Below are 12245 nucleotides of genomic sequence, written 5' to 3'. Positions count from 1 at the left end.
GGGGTCAAGAAACTGTGACATGTTGTGACAAGGGGGAGGAAGAGTCACAAACTTTGTGACGTCACTTTAACTTCACCAGTATTTGTTTAAAAAAAATTATTCGCTGTTAAATAACGAGTTTTTAGAACGATAATCGTTTTATGCGATTATTTTTCTTTCCTAGTCGGTTTTGTGTTATAATTACTAATATTTCTTTTGTTCAAAATAGTTTGATAAAATATTAATAGTAACAAATTCAATTCGCCGATTTAAAAAAAAATGCGAATAATGTGACGTCACACCAGGGGGTGAGGGGTTTGCCAAATGTGACCAAGTGTGACAAGGAGGTGTCAAAAAACCTAGAAATTCGTGTGATGTAATTAATGGATGACCCCTTATATGATAAGGATGTATTACTACTTATAGAACAGCACCATGAACCAGTATTTTGCGCCACGAGTTGTAGTCGGCCGATAACAAATTATGGAAGCGGAGCGTGAATCTCGCGACCTAAACGCGAAAGCGCCATGAATTTCACGGCGCTTACGACGTTTTGGTCGCGTGGTACAGGTTGCGATTGCGACAATCCTAATAAGTACCTAATAATCAGAGATCGGCGGGGTTGAGCTGTTTTTACGTCATTAACGTCATGTAGCTGTGTCTTGTAGATATTAATATGGATATGGAGTATCCATATATAAATATTAAAAGAAGACAAGACTGAAATGATTAAACTAATATTAAAATTCATGACAAAACGAGTGCTAAGCTTTTTTATTTATTGTACATTTCATTTTCTGTGCTAATAGATAGTTATAAGTTTTTCTATATTATCAATTTTTAATTCATTTCGCCTTGAGTTTTATTTGAGCTTTATTTGTATATAGAAAAAGATCTTTCTACATCTGATACTGATGTGAGAGAAGTAAAATGGATATACAATAATAATTATATTATCTAAGGAAGCTTGCTTTAATACTAGATGAAACTTTTTTCTCACTTAAGCAGAAAGCTGTGCAAAATACATTAATCACATTCCGTAGGTTTTGATTGCGACTTGACGTGAAGGCAGCCGAAATAAAATAATTTAATTAGTTTATAATTATTAATTACACATGGGGCAATTACCATTAAATGTGTAAGTCAGAATGGCGGGTGTACCTAAATAAAAATAATTGAAAAGCATACCATATTTTTGTACCTAATTTGTACTATTTAGTACCTCCATTAAAAAAAATTGTATTTGTATTTGTGTTGTTGTTATTGGGATACAATTCTGCCCTAAGATTTGTAGATGGAAACAACCCTATTGAATATGAAGGTACAAAAAAGGTACAAAAATTTGGCTTTTATAGAATTTATCAATAACCACGGGAACATAGTTCGTGATAACTTTAAGTACCGTGAGGTACAATTTTTTTTAAAGAAGGTACTAAATAGTACAAATGAGGTACAAAAATATGGTATGGTTTTCATTTAATTTTATTTAGGTACACCCGGCATTCTGACTCTCACCCATTAAATGACAAGGTAATGTCCATGTTCTGCAAAATCTGAAAACAGCTCACCCCCGCCGATCTCTGCTAATAATAACTCAATGTTTTTTACCCATCTTAGAATTTGTCGTGGACATTTTTTTTTCCCTAACTGAGGTTTGAATTTGAACTCACGAATAGTTATTAAAAGTTCGAGTATTGTATTTCCTAACAATGCAGTGCCCCCGCCAAGACGAGCAAAGCGATGCGCATGGGCACCAGCAAACGAAAAAACATAGAAGACTAACGTCAAACAAAATACCAGCGTAAAAGTGACCCCACTAATAAAACACGCAATACTACTCGTAATAACGGACCAATTGCAACTCGTCAAATGGCTGCAACTGCAATCGCTGATGGGCACTCACTACCTACCTTTTCTCGAAGCGTTTCGTCGTTTTTTTTTAACCTTCATAACATGCGATCGGATTATACTAAATAAATAATGTCAATAGTGGACTTATTAAGTATATAAAACTTCAATTGCATAGCTCTTGTACTTTAGATTTTATTCATATCTAAAAAACCCGATTTCGTCACTGACTCACTCACTCACTGATGATCATCAAAACCCTTAGGGTACTTCCTGAAGTCCTAGGAAGCTGAAATTTGGAATGTAGCATAGTATTAGTACACAAACAAGAAAAAAAAACAAAAACTTGAAATATTTTGCCCCTATGGGGGTGAAAACGGGGGTGAAATTTTGTATGGAGAATCAATAAAAGCTGAACCGATTTAGTTGAAGTTTGTTATGTAGATAGTTTTTGTTATGGGGAAGGATATAGAATACCCAATATACCCACCGATATATTTTGACTGAGGTGAGTTTGTGAAGTTAGGGCTTGTAGAGTTAGAAGCTTAGCTCTACAAGAGATCTGATAACTTTTGTACAGGAGCCAGGCTTTAGGTTTTATCTTGGCAACATTTTACATGAAAATGTTTTTGTTGAGATTGTATTTCCTAATAATAATAAGTAATAACTGCATTGTTGAAAAGTTAAAAACAATTCCAGATGTCAAGTAGGTCTCATCAGACATGATTCCTGGAATATCTTATAGTTTGTTACGACGACCTTCCTACTACCTGAAATGTTTTGTTTTCTACTAATAATATTACAGTAATTTCCTTCATAAAAATCACTAATATACATTATTTTGCAAATATAGGTAATTGCCTACTTAACTATTTTCGACGTGAAGTACAAACACGAGCCAATTATTTTGCATGAATATTTTTGTAAGTAGGCGTGTCCTAATCCTAATAAGTGCTTTCGAAATAAATGAAATTGTACATTTCACGGCGAGTGAGGAAAGTGTATCATTATGTAGTTATGTACACATGATATTAATTGCGGGCATTTACCACAAACCATTCTAAGAAGTTGTTAGTCAGTGACAGTTAGTCATATAGCGTTGATTGTATTTATCTGATGACGTAGCTATATTATCTTTCTACTAATTATAATAATAATAATAATAATAAGGACCCGAGTACTCCCGAGAGTCGGTCAGGGTCTCCGTCTCCGGCGTGTCTTCGTCGGTCGGAGTGGACCCCAAGGGGACCCGCAGGACTCTCAGCTCTGGCTTGCCTTCATTGGCCGTCCAGAGAGGAGTCGTTAGAGCTAAATGCTCCAGGGGTGGAAGTGAAAACTTGCATAAGACGCGAGTTGGCACAGTGGCTGTTATCAGCCACTGGGTAGAAAGCGGCGTACACCTCTCGACACCCCTGAGCCGCTCACACCGGTGTTGCTCCTGGTCGTCTTCACGACGGCATTTTCAGGGGCCCATCTAGTGGGCGGCGAGTCACCGCCTGCCTCGATAACTAGTGAAAACATTGTTATGGCAGGTGTCCGGACGTCTTTGCAATAACCCAGTCTCATTGTCCTCCCAAACTTCAATCCATAGACCGTTATACTGTTCACTTTACTACAATAGTCCTAATGCCTGTTGCGACCGGTTCATTGGTGTCTATTGTTGCGCCCGTGAACGGGTTCCAGCAGGCGTTCTACATGACATTAAAGCTCTCCAAGAGGCCTCTACGTGTTGGATCTAAGTATATCCCCATGCAAGCCTATCAAAAGACCGGGATTTATAGGCCCGTGAAATCCAAGGAGATACAATAATAATAATAATAAATTCTTTATTTGGCAGGCAAGAAACCCAAAAAAAAATTACAATGCACATAATAAAAGGTGTAAAAGAAAACATAAAATACAGTAAAGAATTATGGACCTTATCTCTTTGACATAAAGTTTACAAATACTAGTTCAGACTCCAGTCTCTCACAAAGTATCATAACGTCATCTCTCGTTTCATAACTCCATTGTGAAATTGTTACAAATCCTTTGCAACTGATAAATAAATATTATTATTTATTTATTTATTTTGTACCAAATTTTTCCCAACCATGCGACGTCGGCATACCAGGATATGACAACGATTTTTGGCCTTCAAGTCCATACATAGAAAAAAAAAAAAAAAAAAACGATTTTTGGTTTGGTGCAAATAAATTATGGATACATCTACTTATTGGGTAATCTGACTGTATTATCAGTATCTTGGATATTAATAAATGAATAAATATTTGGGGACTATCTAACACAGATCGACATAGACCCAAACTGAGCAAAAAGGCGACGATATACATACGTATATAGAGAAATACATACATAGATGTAACACCGGCCAATAATACCTATCAGTGGCGGCGTGTCACAAATATTCGTAGGGAACCCGGAGCTAACTTTGCTTTCCTTTCTCCATGAGCCGATCGTGAAAGTACTCAACGGGCTGAAATTAGACAAGCCGGTGGGAATCGAGTTCTTTGAACGATCCGCCACTGATACCTATATCACCTTTGTGTGTTTTTGTATGAACGTGTATAAAGTAAACAATATAGCTATAGTTTATAGATTGCATATTTTACTAGTCATTTTATATAAATAATATGATGAATACTGTGAATGACAAGAGGACACTCAGCATATTACTAAAAAAGCGGCCAAGTGCGAGTCGGACTCGCCCATGAAGGGTTCCTTTATGACGTATTAAAAAAAAACTACTTAAACTACTAGATCTCGTTCAACATTTTACCACTTTTTGACACACATTTTACCACTTTGGTAGTGTCTCTCGCGCAAACTATTCACTTTAGAAAAAAATTATATTAGAAACCTAAATATCATTTTTGAAGACCTATCCATAGATACCCCACACGTATGGGTTTGACGAAAAAAAATTTTTTTTTAATTTTATGACGTATTAAAAAAAACTACTAACTAGATCTCGTTCAAACCAATTTTCGTTAGAAGTTTGCATCGTAATGTATATCATATATTTTTTTTAGATTTTTCATTCTGTTATTTTAGAAGTTACAGGGGGGGGACACACTTTTTTTTACTTTGGGAGGTTCTCTCGCGCAAACTATTCAGTTTAGAAAAAAATGATATTAAAAACCTTAATATCATTTTTGAAGACCTATCCATAGATACCCCACATGTATGGGTATGTTGAAAAAAAAAAATTTTTTTTAATTTCATGACGTATTAAAAAAAACTACTTACTAGATCTCGTTCAAACCAATTTTCGGTGGAAGTTTACATGGCAATGTATATCATATATTTTTTTTAGATTTTTCATTCTGTTATTTTAGAAGTTACAGGGGGGGGGACACACTTTTTTTTACTTTGGGAGGTTCTCTCGCGCAAACTATTCAGTTTAGAAAAAAATGATATTAGAAACCTTAATATCATTTTTGAAGACCTATCCATAGATACCCCACATGTATGGGTATGTTGAAAAAAAAAATTTTTTTTTAATTTCATGACGTATTAAAAAAAAACTACTTACTAGATCTCGTTCAAACCAATTTTCGGTGGAAGTTTACATGGCAATGTATATCATATATTTTTTTTAGATTTTTCATTCTGTTATTTTAGAAGTTACGGGGGGGGGGACACACATTTTACCACTTTGGAAGTGTCTCTCGCGCAAACTATTCATTTTAGAAAAAAATGATATTAGAAACCTCAATATCATTTTTAAAGACCTATCCATAGATACCCCACACGTATGGGTTTGATGAAAAAAGATTTTTTGAGTTTCAGTTCTAAGTATGGGGAACCCCCAAAATTTATTGTTTTTTTTCTATTTTTGTGTGAAAATCTTAATGCGGTTCATAGAATACATCCACTTACTAAGTTTGAACAGTACAGCTCTTATAGTTTCGGAAAAAAGTGGCTGTGACAGAATCGGACAGACAGACGGACATGACGAATCTATAAGGGTTCCGTTTTTTGCCATTTGGCTACGGAACCCTAAAAAGCTGTAAAAAGAAAATGAAATTCGCATACATTGAAACAAAAAACCTCTATAAAAAAAGCGGCCAAGTGCGAGTCGGACTCGCCCATGAAGGGTTCCGTACCATTTATGACGTATTAAAAAAGTACTTACTAAATCTCGTTCAAACCAATTTTCGATAGAAGTATGCATAGTCATGTATACAATATTATTTTTTTTTTTTAGTTTTATCATTCTGTTATTTTAGAAGTTACAGGGGGGGGAGGCACACACACACACATTTTACCACTTTGGAAGTGTCTCTCGCGCCAAAATTGATTGTTCTTGTCTTTTTCTATTTTTGTGTGAAAATCTTAATGCGGTTCATAGAATACATCTACTTACCAAGTTTGAACAGTATAGTTCTTATAGTTTCGGAAAAAGTGGCTGTGACATAAACGGACAGACGGAGCGACATGACGAATCTATACGGGTTCCGTTTTTTGCCATTTGGCTACGGAACCCTTAAAACCATTACATGAAAGATAGATGATAAATTAGATGATGCATGATACAAAAACAGTGTGTAACTCAAACACTAAGTAAAATTTATCAGATTTCATTTAATCTTAATTAGGAATAGGATCGCTTTATCTACATTAATAGATATAAACAGAGGTATTACTATTGATAACTAGCTTCTAAAATAGGCCCTTGAGGCATTGTACAGTCAGCATCAATAGTAGCGGATGAAACAATGCGCCAAAAGTATCTGACATTCCGGATAACTTTTCCAAATATAGATATATCTGGAATACACCTTCTGTTCTGTCTTCAGGTGCATCTCTAAAATTTACGTTCAAAAGTATATCTTTTACCGTCTTAATTATTCTACATATAGGATATAGGACCATCACTTTTTGTTAAACCGTTACAGAATGGTAGATACTTTTGAAACCTTGTTTGATCCGCTACTTTTGATGCTGACTGTACCAAGGATGCTGGCGGCATTTCCTCGTTGTATCGCACGTTTACTCTTTAGTTATACTGTTTAGACTTCACGCTATACTATTACACTATCAATTCACGTTTTCCCGTCACGTTACAATTTCAGATTTCGTCACAACGTCGTTCATTCATGCTCGCGGATGAATGAGCGCACGCGCAGCAGTAGGCCGCCGCTCGCCGCGCCCGCCGCCGGCGCTCGCGCCCACGACACGATAACGACACGATAAGAGTTAAAAACCAGTCTTAAATTTAACGCGGCTCTGCTGATGTGTTAATAATGTATGCTCAAATATATCTTCTAAATGTGTTTGACAGAGATGTAACTAGAGTCAGACCAAGTTAAGTTGGCAACAATTTTGACAGCCTGTGCAAGTGTTAAGTAAACGTCATAATTTCATAGATGTTTGACGTTTAAAAAAACACTTGCACAGGCTGTCAAAATTGTTGCCAACTTAACTTGGTCTGACTTTATTATGATTTAAGAGTCCTCAGCAAGCTCGGCCGAATTTCACCTTCCCAAACAAAGGAAGTTTCGTTCTCATTTTAATACTGCGTGTTGGATTGTAATGAAACTTTGTACATACCATGACATGAATTATATCTATGCTTGTAAATCTTGTTATTAATTTATATAGCTCCAGCTTATAAAACAAACTAATTAGAGGAAAACAAGTTTGGTATGAAAAACTTAAAATCGCTATATTTTTTGGTATCTGAAGCTATATAAACTAATTACAGGCATAGATATACCTTATCCTATTGTAAGCACAAAGTTTCAGAACAATCTAGCCAGTTGTTTCTATATGGAGAACCTACGGATCCGAAGGAACTTCCGCACATTTTAGAAACTGAATACAATTTCCTAAACAGTGTTTTATGTCCTAGATAATATAATGTGAAGTGATAGTTCTATTGGCCAGTTTTCGAACAAATCTGCCCAGTTATCTTAGTACAAAACAGACAGATTAGGTAGAGCCAACTCTGCGTGACATTTGTAATGTAATGTTATCAGTTATGTCAAATTTCTACTAGTAGGTAACTACATTGCGTATTAAGGGCAGTAATCAAGAATTTACAAGCAAGTTAAAATAATAAAATAAAATAAAATAAGCCTTTATTGCTGTTCTACAGTGATAACAATATTAGGTTTTTCTTTCCCGACGACTGAGTTTTGTAACAACAGCTTGTCTTTAAACAGTGTTTTATGTCCTAGATAATATAATGTGAAGTGATAGTTCTATTGGCCAGTTTTCGAACAAATCTGCCCAGTTATCTTAGTACAAAACAGACAGATTAGGTAGAGCCAACTCTGCGTGACATTTGTAATGGGGATGTTATCAGTTATGTCAAATTTCTACTAGTAACTACATTGCGTATTAAGGGCAGTAAACAAGAATTTACAAGCAAGTTAAAATAATAAAATAAAATAAGCCTTTATTGCTGTTCTACAGTGATAACAATATTAGGTTTTTCTTTCCCGACGACTGAGTTTTGTAACAACAGCTTGTCTTTCGACAAAGGCCTCCTCTAAAGAGTTCCATTTCTCCCTATCTCTTGCGAGTCTCATCCATCCTCGGTCATGTCCGGGTGGACAAACAAGTTAATTAAGCGCGAAACCAGCCGCCGTCCACCGCCCTTGGCATCACAATTGTGAGAAAAAACCTAAATTTTAAGCGAAATAATTCCTAATTAAAACAAGTAATATTACTTTGCTAATCCGCGAGAAAATAACGTGTTAGTCAATCAGTGCTAACCCGTTATACTTACTTGCGTATTTTTACATGCAATTAATGTTCCCACCCTCCCACCGCAAAAATAAATACGCAAATAAATATAACAACCCACCACCAAAGGTACAAAACTCGACACGTGTTTCGCCTCTCTACGAGGCATCCTCAGGAGATGCTGGACATGTTGACGGTATGACACCCGACAACTGACTAAAAAAAAAAAAAAAAAAAAAAAAAAAAAAAAAAAAAAAAAAAAAAAAAAAAAAAAAAAAAAAAAAAAAATATTCCTAAATACTTACAGTGACATTTCAAACATTCGTCCGCCATATTGTAATTTTTGACAGTTTAGGCATCGAAGGCACGAAGACAGATACTTATGGCATTACGCCACGATTGAAAATTGTGTAAAAACAAAAATATTTAACGGCTATTAAATTAATAATATTAAATATTTGTAAACATACACAAAAAATAATTCAATCCTTGCGTAGATGATAGAAAAAACCAATGGGCATATGGGCATAATGAAATTTAAAAAACCTATTACGCCTTTGGGCACAATTTAGCTTATTCCATCTCAGTATGCTGGCATATAATAACACCGTTTACGAGCAAGTGTGATGGAAAAAATATAACGTTTCTAAAGAAGGGCTCTAGCAAAGACTGGCCATTCGAGCTATCATTTTAATATCAAGCATATATAAACGGAGCTTAGTAGAGTCGCGTTCATTGACAGTAGCGTTAGCGAAGGTCTCAGTTTTGACTCGGGCAATCTTTACGTAAATGTGCGGATATCCTCTACAAGACGCAATCCTAAACAAACTCTCGTGAAATTTTGTGACCAGATTATATGATTAAATATATATTATTTATTGGTCCAGTTTTTGGAAAATTTTCAAAATGCGGATGTTAGCTTATTTAAGCGCCAATAGCGTACCTGGCGCTTAAGACCATTGTGAGTTCAGTGTGATAACGACTTGACGAATAGTACATTGTGCAACGGGTAAATAAAATTTTGGATACGAGGGAATTAAAGACCCGAGTTTGCAATATTCTTACCCCCGGAGTTACACACAATGTTTTTCATCACACTTGCGAATTGCGAAGAAAAAACTAAATTTTAAGCGAAATAATTCTTAAATACGGTGACATATCAAACATTCGTCCGCCATTTTGTAATTTCTTGACAGGTTAGGAATCGAAGGCACAGGCCTATTCGGCATTCAGCCACGATCGAAAATTTTGTAAATATATCATAAACGGCTGTTAAATTTATCAAATTGAATAATTTTAAATATACACAAAAATATTAAATTATAAACGTCAGTATTTTAAAAGTAAAAGTCATTTATGCAACTTGGTTTGTATGAATAAAGTGACATAATAAAAAATAGTATAACTGCCTAGGGAGTTAAAGCTTTTTTTTCACAATCCATAACTCCGTCGGGAACAAAACAGGCCTTTGCCCTTCAGTACACCTGCATGAAATAACATCTTTTACGAGCAAGTGTGATGAAAAGTATTTTTCACGATTTCTTAGCCTAACGCAAGTTTTAAAATTGGTGTAACTCCATGTCAGTGCATCCTTTTAGCGACCTTGACGTGTTAAGTCACTTCATATCTTCAGCTATCTGTGTAAATCGTTCTTGCTGACTCTATCGTACGACACGACAACGACACGGTGCCTAATCGGCCTTGAAGTGTAAATTAAACAATCGTTGAACTGACTTCCTCGATCTTCAGTGGTTCTAATTGTTCTTTAATTGAATCGTTGAACGGACTATACGTTTCGGCAGTGCCGCTGTGTTAATTGATGTTACTCATGCTGGAATGTTACGAGCTACCGGATGCTGGAACCTTTGGTAGGTACTGAAACGACATTTTCCGCTGAAGTAAGATTAGTGCTTGGTATCGTTTTACGATCGGTACATTGTATGTAAAATTTGAGATTTAAGCCTTCGCTCATAATCTTAAACTAACCCAATCCACAATCTACTTAACGATTTTTTAATTGCTCACCAACTCCCACCAACCAACAGACCAAATACGGCTAAAAGTGGTTAAGGTAGACTCCACGGGTAGCAAGATATCATTCATATCTTATAGGGTACCTTAGAGCTCAACGAGGGGGGGGGGGGGGGGCGGGTTTAGGGTCGGCAACGCGCATGTAACTCCTCTGGAGTTGCAGGCGTACATAGGCTACGGACACTGCTTACCATCAGGCGGGCCGTATGCTTGATTGCCACCGACGTAGTATAAAAAAAAAAGGGTAGACCGAGGCGAACCGAAAGACTTATCTTAATTTTAAATATAAGCATGTTGTTTTAAATTTATAGCTTTACTTCGATTGTATAGCGGCGCTTAGGTTTGAAAGCCTATCTTTAACAATGTTCTCAGCCGGATGCGCCGGCGCAGTTCCGGCGATAACAATCAAGGGCTACCAGTACGATTTAAAAGAATATACCTTTATCAGTTAAGAGTAGAGTAGAGATGCATCGAATATTCGGCATCCGTTCGGTATTCGGCGTATTCGGCCACTTTGCCAAATATTCGGTTTAGGGCCGAATATAACCTACTATTCGATCGAATACCGAATATCTACTACACCTACCCAAAAAGGAAATACACAATAAAAATAACCGCAGACCACTACATTTAGGTAATATTTAAAATGTATTTTTTCAAAGTTGTTAAATACGAAGACTTTTTCAGTAGGTATTTATCGATTACAAATAATTTTATTTTCATTGCGAGTTCGATCTGGTTTTATTATGATTGAATCTAACTAGATTCACTAGTTCTGAGCAACAAAAATTAAATCTTAGCAAACGTTGTGCTTCGTTGGAAGTTGCAAACAGGCTGCGTAGCCAACATGCAAATCGCTTACGTTCCGTAGCGATCGAAACGCAACTGTCACTGTGGCAATTATGGAAGAGTGATAGAGACACAAAGCGTTTCGTTGTCATAGCCAAAGCGATTGTCACATTGGCTAGGCCGGCAGTTTCCATAATAAATGTGACTCAAAATGTTCGCATTTTATGCCAAATATTTGGCGCTTCGGCCGAAAGAGACCGAATATTCGGTATTCGGCCAAAACCACTATTCGGGGCATCTCTAGTTAAAAGGTCTAACCTTTGACTGCTATAGACGTCACTGACGCGCGCTACAGCCCAATCTCGACCTTCGTGCATCCCGACAAGGTTCACGATGGCGCCGGGCACGATAGGAGTGGCGTTCGAAGGGTTAAAACTTTAGTATCAGTCCGGCGCCATTTTTTTTTGCCGAGATAACCTGAAAGTAAAACAGTAAGTTATCTGAGTCATTTTTAAAAGGTTCCGTAAAATAATTGCTTGTTGTAAATCAGTTGTTAAGACGAAAGGACCCGCGTGAAATCGCCGTATCATACAAACGTAGTCCTCATTTTCCTCTGGATATTAACATTATTGAAAATATTTTGACACAATTTGTTGTATATCAACCACAGCTATGCCCTTGCGTTCGATTTTTTCGAATTTTTAATTATTATAGGAGTTAGAAGCATTTAAAAATGTGTATGTAATCTGATTTTCGCTCCTAATTTTCACAATAATCAACAAAAAAAAAACGTAGGGATATGCCTATTAGGTACCTATTGCTATTATTGCAAAAAATATTATTATATTTATAGGTTATTCTTATTCGTATATTAGATTTTTCTCATCTACTTAGGTTAAAAA

The 12245-nt window shown here is 36.1% G+C and overlaps 1 protein-coding gene across 9 annotated transcripts in view; it reads left to right on the top strand.

Moving 5' to 3' along the window:
• The window catches only part of LOC133517340 (protein sprouty), a 134416-nt gene that overhangs the window by 2694 nt on the left and 119477 nt on the right, over positions 1-12245 (top strand). The window contains exons 1-2 of one of the 9 annotated variants that reach the window (XM_061850618.1): positions 6950-7078; positions 10122-10391. The exons of 1 other annotated variant lie outside the window; for it this stretch is intronic. The gene's annotated coding sequence lies outside the window, so the exon portion shown is untranslated. 7 more of the 9 variants (XM_061850622.1, XM_061850620.1, XM_061850619.1 and 4 more) reach the window with 7 other exon arrangements.

This window comes from Cydia pomonella, chromosome 4 (assembly GCF_033807575.1).
Source record: "Cydia pomonella isolate Wapato2018A chromosome 4, ilCydPomo1, whole genome shotgun sequence".
Taxonomy (NCBI): Eukaryota; Metazoa; Arthropoda; class Insecta; order Lepidoptera; family Tortricidae; genus Cydia; species Cydia pomonella.
This window is presented reverse-complemented; position numbering and strand designations above follow the sequence as displayed.